Source organism: Varroa destructor, unplaced genomic scaffold, assembly GCF_002443255.2.
Source record: "Varroa destructor unplaced genomic scaffold, Vdes_3.0 BEIS01000007.1, whole genome shotgun sequence".
NCBI lineage: Eukaryota > Metazoa > Arthropoda > Arachnida > Mesostigmata > Varroidae > Varroa > Varroa destructor.
In genome coordinates this window covers 32812981-32825408 of record NW_019211460.1, presented here as the reverse complement: position 1 = coordinate 32825408, position 12428 = coordinate 32812981, and the positions used below count along the sequence as shown (strand labels likewise).

At 40.0% G+C, this 12428-nt stretch overlaps 1 long non-coding RNA gene across 1 annotated transcript in view; it reads left to right on the top strand.

Moving 5' to 3' along the window:
* Positions 1-310: 310 nt before the first annotated feature.
* LOC147754600 (uncharacterized) overlaps positions 311-12428 on the top strand; it is an 82659-nt gene continuing 70541 nt past the window's right edge. The window contains exons 1-2 of the long non-coding RNA XR_015316360.1: positions 311-5807; positions 7322-7399. This is a non-coding gene — a long non-coding RNA (uncharacterized LOC147754600). The remainder of the gene's footprint in view (positions 5808-7321; positions 7400-12428) is intronic.

The window sequence follows — 12428 nt, the reverse complement described above, 5'->3', positions numbered from 1 at the left end:
CTACCATAATTTGACTCAGTTACTTTTTTGCCCTAGTACCATTTGAAGCAATAGCAGCACTTATGGATATTGAATAGATAGGTGGCACAAAAACGCGGCGCTCGTGGCGGCCGGTTAGGCTAGATATAGCCGCCGCGGTGATCGGTGTTGTTGGCGCCTTTAGATGCTACGACGTTCGCTCCACTCGGCACCAGCTTCTGTTCAAATGTAAGTGACCATTTTTCTAAGCGTTCTTTGCAAAGAGCAACACATACAAAAATATCTATATGAAATGTCAGCTCGTTCAGTCAAGGGAGAAATTAGCTTGAACAGTGTTGATGAGGACGACAGCAGCGACAATCATCTGAAAAAATCTAAACTCATTTTGCCGTCGTTCACTGATGTAAACAGACGGCATCTAGCTGCCGCTAATATGGCTGGCGTTGTTTAGTCGGTTTGCTTAGTTCGTTTGGCAGCGGGCGTTCGCCGTCTACATCATCGATTCGATCGTTGCTTTTTTCGCCGGTCGCTCATACGGCCAGTTGCTTGCATTCTCGATTATCGGGCCAGCGGATGTGCGGCAGGGCGCCACCTGGCGAGCGAAGCACGAACGTTCTCGTGGCACATTGAACGCCATTGCAGTACTTCACGTAGTCCACTGAACGTCAGTAGCTAAATGCAGACTCGCAACTGATTAGCAGCGTTGGCGATAACCAGCAGGAGACGTAGCACCGAGCAGAAGTACACGCTCAGACGTACACAGAGAAAGCACATGGACAGCGATCGCGTAGCAACAAATAGATACGAGATAAAATCCGCCACTGATTGTGAGCTGACGCGATGAGCTAACGCTATTGACGAACACTATGTTGTCGACTAATAAGGACTGTAGTGTAACTCGATGTGTGCGTGTCGGATGACGCCAACGGAAGAATCATCAGAGCCGGAATTAGCATCACGGCACTTATCCCAACTTCACCGCCCCTAATAATATTATAAATGAGTACTAAGCAACGAACTTAGAACACACGACCGTTGTGGACGACTGGTGGCTTTGATGATGGTGATGGGGGCAATGGTGATTATGATGGTGCAGAAGAGGAAAAAAATGATATTGATGGTGGGGAGCAACACAGTACTATGATCTGCGATGGTCTACCAGAGAAGGAATACGTAAAGGCGCAAAAAGGAATTGTAGATGATTGCAATCGTTGTTGTATATATAATATATGATAATCATTGTAATATGTACGATAATTATGATGTGTGCCATATATGATGGCGCCGATGAAGTTCTTGATGCTAACCGATCCTGATGACCAGCTAAGTAGGACAAGGAAGGAGAAGAGGATGACGGACGGCTTTTGCTAGCTAGAGCAGATCAATATATGTACGCGTACGATATTTACCCGTTGCCCTGGTGTGAGTATCTGAGCGAAATATTGGCACCGTAATCTAATAGTAATTAATAAGAATTAAAATTATCGGTCATTACTCGCACGGTGGAAGCAAGCTAGATCAATTAGCAGCAAAATGTTTTTTATTCTAGCAAAATCTAACGCATTGATGGCAATGCGTCAGTGTGCCAAGTACCATACTATCCACCTGATCTCAGTAGCAAAACCGGACTACCCCCAGTATCACATTATTATCCAATTTGAATATATACGTTTTGCAAGCTTCTCATCTATTTAACAGATATCCAAAAGCTGAATGTATAATATATTCTTGAATGAATATAAATTAAATTTACTTATCAGATCTTATTTTTATCCGAAACGATCTAAGCATGTGGCTGCGAAAATGCGGAAATCGCTAATTCAGTTCCCGTAACACGACATAGACAAAGAACCTGCAAACAGTTGACTGAGTCGATTAGAAATTCCGAAAAATTATGAGTTTGTTAGAGATAGAATTGGCTGTTTGTTTTTTTTTACACGCATAGCACTAAATGGTGAGGATCTTGTTTGGTTAAGAGGGGGATCGTCTGAGTGGCGCTTGCTCAAAATTATAAATAATTCATTTATCGTAATCTGTAGTGTTGTTCGTGCCCCGCCATTTCTACTTATTCGGCAAGCGTAACTCAACTTATGTAGGATCCCGAAAAATTTTGTGAATACTTCATATGTCTAACGACGATAGGACGTCGTGTTCGCTTTGTCTAGTTATGATTTGGGTCACGAGTATATAAACGACGACGATGTGCTCTATTAATTTGACACTTCACTTCCGCACTCATGCCATCTATATTTATTATGTAATAATCATTTAGGCCCAGAGCCCTAGCGGAACGCGAGAGAAACAGTAAAAAAAAACCAGCAGTCCACTACAAGCCAGACTCTCGAATAGGGACTGCAAGTTCTCTGACGACTCGCCAAAAACGTCGATTTCATCCACTTACGAAAGAGATACAGCCAACTGTGTATGGCGACTTTTTGTATATTCGTTGTTATGATCGATTCCACAGCCACTGTGGTTATTGATTCTGTTTTTCTATATGTTCAGTTGAACAGCGATCATCGAACATAGAATATGATAGCAATGACAGAGGGAATGCTAAAAGCTAATCAATCAGCCGATTTTTGAGTATCGCTATACACAGCCCATCTACTGCCACCGCCATAATTAATGCTTTTACTGTATGCTGTTATATAGATAATGCTACATAATAAGTTCATACCAGTATATTGTTTATATCAGTCAAAGTGAGGGCAAAGGAACAGTTGATACAACGAGAAATTGGGTATCTTTCACGACGGGAATAAAGACAACAGCGACGACGACGACGACGACGACGACGACAGCCGTCGCAGAATTACTCAACTTGAGCAATGACGCTCAGTTAAAAACGTTTAAGAAAACTCCTGCAGGCACAATCTCTCTTTTTTTTTTTAGAGTCACGAGGAGCAGTGTGGGCCTAACCGCTACTATCGACACTAAATTAATGAATACATTAAATTAATTGTACCATAAGACTAACTGAAACGTACCTATTGTCAATTCAGTTCATACGACAACGTTGACAGATGAATTACCGCATAGAACAACCCTAACGCTTAGTACTGATAAATACCATTGATTTGTAGGCATCGGCCTCATAAACCCTGCAAAATGTTTGCTAATTCGTCGTTAATTTGTGGACATCAGCTCGCGTCATTCAGACATTCGCAATAATGGTAATGGAATGGGAGGTTTAAGCTTTCGAGAAAAATGCTGTCAGTAGATCATAGGACACAATTGTATTCGCCTACAAAAAAAAAAATTAGCTCAAGCGTATAATTTTCCCTCAGTTAATCTTTTTAGTGACACAAAGCAACTGACTGACACGGAGTCCTTAAGCAATATATCTCCAAAAACAATTATAATGAAGGATCAGATAAGTGAGCTTCTTATTGCACGTTTGAAAGTTCTCAACCAGAGCATAGGTCTTCGAAATAAAAAATTGGATACAGCGATGACTTGGTTGTTTTTGCTGAACTGAAGGTAATCAAATAGTCATCGTGTAAATAGATAAGCGTTAAACAAAAGTGTGCTCGCACACTGGTATTTAGTTGGTCAATGTTTTCGTCATCGGAATCGCTACGAGTCCAGCTTCTCTGTCTGCCATTAAAATCATTCCAGTCAATCAAGTAGCTGGTAATATCCAACGCCAAAAATATTGAACAAAGTTTTCCCTTGTAGAGGGAGAAGCGTTGTTCGAAATGAACCCTTGAATGGAGTGGAACGCTGTAGCGTTTCCTTAGTCTTCAGTTTTATAGGACAAAAATCCAACGAGAGAATGATTATTCTTCGTTTTTTTTCTATCCAGATTTTTATGATATACGTAATCTGCGATGATACGGATGAAATCGCGCAACAACGAGTCAGCATTAGATAAAGAAAAACGATATAGCATTACATGCGATCCATTGGCCATCGAATAATTTCCCTCTGCCAATTGGACCATTTAGCAAAAATTACTCTTGTCGAGCAGATCCGCCATCCAGACTAATGATCAGTAATGATAGTGGCCGCTTTGAAAGATTTTGAAATCAACGCAGCGCATCAAAGGGGCTTGGCAAGAAGGCTAGCTTGGAAAGTTGAGAAAAAGGATTAAAATCCGAAAAAAAAAATCCGAAGTAAGCCATGACGTTGCCGTGATCTCCGGAGCTGAGTCTCTATGTAACGATACGATTTGGATCAAGACTTTAAGTTGACCGTCACGCTTATCCCAAGCAGTACGCATTTTTAACTTGAAACTACCTCGAGTCATAGTGTATATACACACGTACATGAGCAAGAGTTATTGTTTTCATGTATCTGCTGAGGGAAAGTCATAGCAGTTTTGAATTGTCTTAACTATTGTTACGGCCAGTGCGAGGGTAAATTCAGACGAGCAACATAGCTTTGCTAGAAATGGTTTTTGAAAGAACGTTTACCTGCAGCTTTTTACTATTAGTCAAATTCAATTTATAACTGTTATTACTATTATTAAATATAAGCTGGTCATCATAGTATGTAAGCGTAAAAAATAAATAAAGGTAGTCTACTTTTAGGTAATAAGCCAATTCTCATAGGGAATATCCCAAGCCAAAAATGAATTATCGGTTTCATTTTTGAAGTTCGCCTCGAACACACGACGGCAAGCATACGAGCACAGCAGTAAAAGCAAACGCAGATATAAGAAAAAGAGCTTATCTTAATTTTAATGAGAGGCTCCCCGCAGATAGCCACCACCACTACAATAGCACACAGTTTGTTGAAGTAGTCGGCAGTACCATGAGTTGGGTCATTTTCATCAGGCTAGTAGCAGTCACAGCATCAGCAATCCAAGCATGCCAACGGGATTCGGTCTTGCTAAGGAACATGCTGATGGGGAATAGTCAACAAATCCAAAAAACACGAGAAAAAATCTATCTTCGAAATTCTAATTACAGCACATGATTCGCAAGATCCACAAAAGAATGTGCCTTAGATCACGTTGAAAAGAAGACAACGAAAAAAAAAATAGAAGATAAAATATAAAAAAGCTATTTTAGACAAATCGAGCCACGGCCACAGTTTGCCACGAAACGGATAATTTGGGTCCAAGGGACTAGGAACTAGGGAGCGATTGAAACGAGCCAATGGATCAGTGAACGAAGTGAACAGTGTAATAACATGAAGCGATAATGAACGGGAAAATTAAAGAAAAAGAGAAAAAAAAAACAATAAAAATGAATAAATCAAGATGAAAAATATGCCGATGCCAGCTTCCTAACGAAATCAACGACAAAAAAACCAAGGCAAACTGGCCGGAGGAAGAAACATGGAACGGCTATATTAGATTATCGCTAGCGCTACCTGAAATGAATGTATCTTTTGAAGTTTGCGTCCGCAAGTTATACTGTTAGGCATTGCTTCCAGCGGCTGGCTCCCAGCACGAAACAAAATATGTCTGTTCCCAGTTTCGATTCTAGACCACCATGTGTGTTGGTACTTCTATCGGGCAAACACGTCTTCAATGGGTCGTAGGAGAAACACCGGCAGCTAGTGATGGCGGAAGAAAGACCAGCGTAAGGGCGCCCTCAAAGAAAGAGGATAAAACCTTTCGTGGTGGTTGTTGAGTAGCTATGAACGAAGTAGTGGAAAGGCTGAATGTGTTTTAAGGAAAGGTCTAATAAAAAAAACCCTTGTCACAGCACAAGCAAAATGTGTTACAAAATAGTATGATCATAAGCGGTTGTTTAAAATACGGGTTTCAACGCTTGTTGCGAACAGAGTTGCCAAAACGAGGTGTCGCCAATCTTGCTGTTATCTAACGTGGTATCAAGCGAAATCAGTCGCGATGATGGCTAGACCTGTACGAAGTAAGCAAGAAGCATAGTGCATGTGTCATAATAACGTTTTCTAAATGTCTAGCTTTGTTTGCATCTATCCGGTTTTTATTGATATTAAACCCTGATTTTTGTTTTAATTTACGCCGACTTTAAATAGACACAGTCGGTAGAAGTAAGAACAAGGTAGGTACGCCTTATTGCCTATAAGGTGTCCTATACGTCGATTTCCTGAACCCGGTCCAAAGTAACTGCAACATAACGCGACGAAAATCACGTTTCGTATTCTATAGTTAAGCTTAATCGGCAGCTAACCTATCTTCCCCTTTGTTAGAAAAAAAAGTTACAAACGACATAGCATTCGGCATGAAAACGTGTATAGCATGCTCATCCTATAAAACCGTATAGTGTTAACAGTGGTAGAGTATAACAAAATGCAGATAAAAATAATATACTTTATCTTATCCCGTAGACTCTTATTAGGCGCTTTACTCTATGTGTGTGTACGTATATTATAGGCATCCTATCTAATGCAGTTAGTCGTTACTTCAATGACTTCGCTTGGATTGAATCCACAATTTTATAGTAGTTCAAAAGGGACGAGGTCGATCAGATGAAGAGACGTTCGAGATACACCAAACGCACAAAGGCCAGTATCTATTCCTGCTTATGTTGCGCTAACGACCGACGTGCCCGCAGGCTGACTGTAGCGGAAGAAAAATACACACAGAAAGCTTTCTTTTTCGGCCGTTGTATTTTTTAGATTTTACACGAACTTACACGAGCTAGAGATGTAGAGAGAGGAGACACGAGAGAGAGAGGCCCATTTGAATACAGCACTCTTTGTCGAAATAGCCGAGTGCTGCCATGTTTTATCATTATCAATGTGTTGCCAAGGCAAATTGCACAAATCGGCCTGAATAACTCTATATTAAATAGGAGAGAATCTAAATGTTAAAGCTTTGAAAAGCCGAATGTTCAGCACGGGCTGAACGACACCTGGATAGGCTCACTCGAAAGCTGATTCTAATCTGCGCGTAATACTAGCTTGTGTTGCTGTTAACAATTGGATATAATTTATTCGTCGGTAAGGACGCGCCTTTGCGGCTCGAGGAATAGATCTGCGATAATTATAAGTGCTAAGAAGGACAAAGAGGACAATTAGTGTGAAAACAGCGCAGCAATAACGCAAACGTATGCGATTATAACTCGATGTGTTTGAGAGGTAATAGTTGAGACTTCTTTGGCTGCACACATAGAAATAATAATAAGATAGAGCTTAAGGAGTCAGCGATTTTCGTTACTGTACATCTGTGCGGTCCTGCCAGCGGTCGTTTCACGCTTGTTTCAGCTCGATGTTTTTCGCAGCGTCAAATCTGTAAATTGCGTTGTACTTGCTCTGTAGCACTACGTCCATTGTTTTATATTATCGCCTCAATATACTTATCGATAACGTTCTTGTTAAATAAAAATATATTTTTAAAAAATACATAATAGAACGGAAAAAGATAATTTTAGAAAATATAATTTAAGCAAATCTTTTACAGCTGGTGCTCGATTCAAACGCGACCAGACTTGTCTGTACGACGCGAGCAGAAGGTCAACAAAATATATCGCCCATTCAGGTCGGTAGTCAAGCGATAGTAGTGTTAGGTGGGCGCTAGCTGTAAGCTCAACCAAGGACCATACACTGACCGTAATCTAAAAAATATTCCTTTTTTTTTTTTTGTTTGAACTTCCTATTCTTACATAAGATCTTGATCAATGGGGCTCCGTTATATTATTCGCATCAATGGGCCTATTGTTTCGCCTCTGTTAGGGAGTGTCATGTTCTTACTCGGGCTACATCAGGATATACGAAGCTTGTCGCAGGGAACTTTTCGCTACAGCAAAGCTCCATCGCCGTGTCCCGGCGAGCACTAAAAAGTCAATAGTGATCAACCTAAACATTATGCACCTTTCCTGTTCGATCGTAGCTGCACTACTTTCTTAAACTTAATTTCTATGTGTTGTGATTTTCGTCAACTTCTGTCCTCTAGTTTTTTTCGCTATCATCCGTTTATGGATCGGCCAATAAGATCGCGAGAATGAGTTTACACTATATAACGATAGTCGTTAATCATATCTCAATTTACCCTCGTTTCCCTTAACGCTCATAGAACTACATTTATTCGATTAGTTTGCTAAAAAAAAAAAAAAAAACGTTTCGTAATCTTTAAATCGTACCTAAAAATTGTCCCTATAGTTCTTTTTCATCCATTCGATTGTTATTTCTTTTCGATTAGAAAAGAGCCAGACAGGTTTTACTATCAGCTGGGGCTTATCGTCAACGTGTTGCCCCGATATCGTCCATGCATTGCCGATAATTATATACAATCAGCGGCTGCACAAGTAGCTACTGGCGTCTGGACCGGCAAGGGCAATAATTTGCCAATCTGGCGGGCAGTGCGCGCTCAGCTTCGTTCCCATTTATATTTACATACGCAGAAATGCTACATATTTGCTATATTACACTACTGTTTTCAGTTATTATTTTTATGAATATTATTATATTGCGAGTTGCATTGCCCCGTTTTGCATTCGCTGTTTGTGGTTGTTGTTGTTGTTGTTGCCGTGGCAACGTCTGTGTCGCTGTGTGCGTGACGCTGGCGCTCGAATCGGCAAACAATCGTCTGCGAATAACAAAAAATGAAAAAGCGAAAATAACGTATTGAGCGACACTTACAAAGAACAACCGGCGACGTCAGTCGTTGAACAGAAATGTCACTTGACAGAAATAGTCGTAATGATAACAGCTGTCTTCCGTAAGAAGTCGGTGCCGTTGGTACCGGTACGGTACAACAGCACTCTAGCGCACACCGTATTGCGATTATGATTACTTTGAGTGCTATGAATTTTAATGAAGAGTAAACAAAAAGTGAAATAAAAAAAGAAGAAACAGGGCTAATAGGCCAGCGGAATACAAGAAATACTACGCAATAGAGAATTGCTATGCATGACGTGGCGGGAACGGACGTGCGATTTGCATTGACTCGGCGTGGGACAGGGAAACTAAACCCGACGAAACGAAACAGCCTGTCGCTCCTGGGGGCGCTATTTGCTGGTTTTTTATGATGTCCTTTGTGCTGTGTATAAAGATCTCCGTCGGCGAGATTAGGGTCTGCTTGATCCAGTATCAGCTGATTTTTCGAATTTCGACTATGGTTGGTAGAAGTTCGGTATTCAATGGAACGGTAGCTGCAACAGAAAAAATTTCGGACTATTTGTGTTTGTAACTATATAGGACTACATAACATCAAAGAAAAGATGCTCCCTATAGTTCCTAGTGGGTCAATCTCTGAACAACGAAATAGGGTAAGACGGCGACTCTCCCTCTCCGCAATAGTTCAGGGGGTGATAAGCAAGCTTCGGTATTGTCAGTAATTTTCGATGTAAACGTCCGCCTTTTAATAAAATGATATGCTAAAGAAATAAACATATTCTATTTGTGTCAGATAAATATCCGACGTCGACGTTTCTATTACCGGTAAAAAAACAAACGACAAATACACTCCGAAATTTTGAATTTTACCGTAAAAAATATAGACTGCTAATGTGTTCGTTCAAGTCACTTCATTCGACCATTCAGTAGCTTAAAACACTTCTCGATCGCTTGATATAAGTGACTACATCGAAATCAATATAACAACGTATCCTGAAGCAGAGGTTGCACCATGAAAGACGTAAACATCGCTCCGTTATAATCCAAACGGAGAATTTCACCAATACATCGACTCCACTCAGTGTTTATGTCATCTAAATAATAATAATGTTAAGTTGACTAAAAGTAAATAGGCAGTGACTCAGTCAGTTTAAATTGATAAGCTGGCTACGGCCATGAGAAGTAGACAGAGAATCGATCGTTCGTTGAAGGCTGAATCCATAAAAATGATCCCGACGCAAATCCGCATTTACTCCCCCGAGGTCCATAGCACTGTATGGGACTAGCAGACTGGTACGCACAAAGATCAATTGATGTGGCCATTATTCTTTCTATCATAGACTACTAATAGAACGTGAACATGTTTCGCTCGAAGTCTTTTGTACTGTGGATCTGTAATATGCTGACAAAGTTCGCTGGATTCAGTTTTTTTATTTTTTTTTTTTTTTATTTTTATCTGAGGCTATATTATTTGTGGAACAGTTCGCTGTAGAATCATCTTGCGTAATGCGTACCAATTTTCTGCTTTGGACTTGCTTCTTGGCTATTTATTGCCATGCGCTCTCGGATCCGTGTGTATTTTTTAACTTACAAAAATTAGGATTAGGTCAGATTTTGACAACTGTTGATGATGACGATGGCAAGACAAGGCAAGGTCATTGCTATATTGAGGGTGGGGCGACGGCGTCTGGACTTGAAGTGTTCAATACAGAAAATTGGAATCATAGCAGTAAAGCGTAATGTCAGCACTGACGATCTAGCGAAACCTCGACGTCGCTGTTCGGGCCCGTGCACGAGTCGTGATAATAAACATAACTTTTTTCCTCCCTTCTAAGCAGTTGAAGACGTTCGGAACTTTTTAGCCCGAAACTGGCGCTACGATACTGCTGCTATAAAAGGTTATTCGTGAATTGTTATGATACTCCGATCGTAAACTACGGAGTATCATTGAAAATTTTTTTTCTTCGCCATTCGACAACACTGCAGAAGAGAGAAAATAGAATCATCGTCGGTATGGAGAAGCGCATGATTAGTTGGCGATTCTAGCCGGCTACAATATCACTCAAATTAAAAATGTCTTTTTAATTTTCCGGTCACTTTTCGTCGGGCGTCTTTCATAACGATGCTTGCTATAGTCGGTGATAGTTTGCGCCGTTGGCAACCGTTGACACAGATTGTTCATAGCTGAGTTAGTGTTCAGTGTTCTTTTCTACCGTGAGCGAAGTTAAATGATCAGATTCGTAAAACATTAAAAAAAAAAATTACTAAAACACTTCTATAGATCTAAGTATTATGTTCGCTTGAAAGAGCAAGTAAAATGAAAATTTCCGCTGTACAATATGCTCAATACAAGGAGGCGTTCGAACTATTCTAATTAGATGATGTTCGACAATTGTTTTTTCAAAATTCCCGAAAAAAATTTTTCCACAAAACCTTCGGATGGTGCGGACAATCGATTAAAAGATATCGTGACATCGTCGATCATCACCAAGTCGAATCACAAAGTCCCTAAACAGAAACGCTAAGGTTTCGATGTGTTTCCTGGCGCAAATGAGCCTTTCTGGGTATTCACATGAGTTACCGTGTTTGCCTCAGGTAGAAGAAGAAATTGGTAACATTTAAAAGATGCCCTGATCATGGTCATTGTTGGCACCTCGATGCTAATCTGATTCCGCAACTTGCGTTAATAAAAAAAGGACACATTTCTTATAATGGTTGCCCTAGTCTACCTACGCGTTACCAGCGAATCTTTCCAAACATTTGGCGCTCGCTATTCTTCAATATTCCAAACTTGTCAATGACAAGACGCACAAAGGGTCCACAGACAATTTAAGGGTGAGCCAATGTGTACGTCCTTATTCGAACATATCAGTTGGCCGTTTTACAAAATATATGAAACTTTGAACGGCAGTAGGCCACGGCTTATTCACTGTTAACAGGTGAGACAAGCTAAACAAACGGTACCTATTTGGGAGTCCTAAGAACAACAATCCAAGATTCTCACCATTACATAATATTCCATTCATCCATTTTTGCTCTGCTTTTCAACAACTTGTATCCTCCTGCAACTGAACAAACACTGTCGTTCGCCGAACGAACAGGCGCGTTTGTTAATAAGGCAAACAGAGCAAAAAGCTGTTCTAAATTACAGTAAAAAAAAAAAATTAGAAAAGGCATAGGTGTAAATAGTAGATAGATCGTAAATGATCGAAGGGTCTACTAAAGAAAATGCTGTCGTTCTGAAAAACCAACTGGCGGGTCTGATAGCTTCTCTGAATACCGAAAATGACGTTCGTTTGATACGTACCTGACTATATGAAGTGCTATGGCTAGATGAAGGGCTAGTGATAACTGCCGATAAAAGCGCATAGTTTAATTCATGACAGGCTGACGTGATTTAGCTCTTAAAGGACGACAGAAGACCGAATATCATAACCTGTCGATGAACTATGAACGTCCTATTTTCTGCTGATTGTTTACGGTCACAATCAGATAATAGCATATGGGCAGATCAAGATTACTTAACCCGTCGCTGTAATTCAGACGCTAATTTAAAAGCGTAAATTAACTATGAAGTTTTTGCACTCGATTTATAACCTGTATCTTACTTTCCTCTGTAATATACATACGAATCATAGACATTGCATCAGAAATAACCCACAACCAAGTTGGATAAATGGATAGGCTTGACGCAGGCCGATAGTTGTATTTTTCGATGTAGTTTAAAGCAAATACGATGTAAAAATAAACTCTTTTCTTGGATGGCCTTTATTTTAAATGTAAAGATATATTTTTGGCTTAAAGAGGAACTAAAAAGATTAAACAAATAATAAATGTCAATGTTCTAAAGCATATACATAAGAAGCGCCATGAATTTTCTGGTTTCAACTGTGTTAGACAAAAAATTGTTAACCTAAATAATTTAACTTTATAATGAAAGTAATATATATCTA